This window comes from Anoplophora glabripennis, unplaced genomic scaffold (assembly GCF_000390285.2).
Source record: "Anoplophora glabripennis isolate ALB-LARVAE unplaced genomic scaffold, Agla_2.0 scaffold145, whole genome shotgun sequence".
In the NCBI taxonomy this organism is placed as follows: Eukaryota; Metazoa; Arthropoda; class Insecta; order Coleoptera; family Cerambycidae; genus Anoplophora; species Anoplophora glabripennis.
The window spans coordinates 863,155-864,205 of record NW_019416303.1 but is presented as its reverse complement, the minus strand read 5'-3'; positions in this window follow the sequence as shown (position 1 = coordinate 864,205).

Below are 1,051 nucleotides of genomic sequence, written 5' to 3'. Positions count from 1 at the left end.
TTTAGGACAGTAACTATGTCAGAATTAAGTAAGATTATAAATAACTTGGATAATAGATACTCTGTGCATGATGTGATGAACCCCAAAATGTTAAAGGAAATATTTAAAGCAATTGGCCATGTTATACTTAACTTGTACGTATCCTCCCAGTACGTCGCTGCGTACTGGGAGGATCCCGAAGTTACTGAAAGTCTCTACAATCATTCCAATACAAAAAATTGTTAATACAACTAAAGCTAATGAATTTCGACTGGTTAATACATTGCCATCAATTGAAAAAGTACTTGAATTAGTGGTGTGAATTTTAATAAATATTCAGTCTGGTTTTCGACAAAAGCATTCTTGTGAGTCAGCTCTTCAATTAACCATATGTAAAATAAAGAATGATATTGACAATAATAAGTATGTGATTGGGATATTCTTGGACTTAAAAAGGGCTTTTGAGACAGTGGACAGAAAATTGTTGTTAGCCAAGATAAAACAGTATGGCGTTGGGGGAAGGGTGTATGGTTGGTTTGAGGATTATCTCCAAGATCGGAAACAAAGAGTTCGTTTTAATGAAGCTGTATCTAATGAAATAAACAATGATATAGGTATACCTCAAGGTAGTGTCCTGGGTCCTCTTCTCTTTATATTATACCTTAATGATATCGAACTTTTTATAGATTGTGAATTTATTAATCTTTTTGCTGACGATACATTCATAGCATGCAGTGATGTTAGCCTTGAGAAAGCAATACAACAAACAAATAGGATATTAACAGCTGCAGCAATATATTTTACAGCTAATAAACTAAAATTGAATATTCAGAAAACTAAAGCCGTAATATTTACAACTAAATATAAGTATCGTATGATGGATGTGACTGGAATTAAATTGCATATAAGTAATGAGAATATAGATATAGTATCCCATATAAAGTATTTGGGTTTTCAAATGGATAGTTTTCTAAACTTTGATTACCATTTGGATTATATGCAGAAAAAGATATCTAAGAAACTATATTTTTTTGGCAGAGTATCTCAGCATTTGACAACTCAAACCAAGATT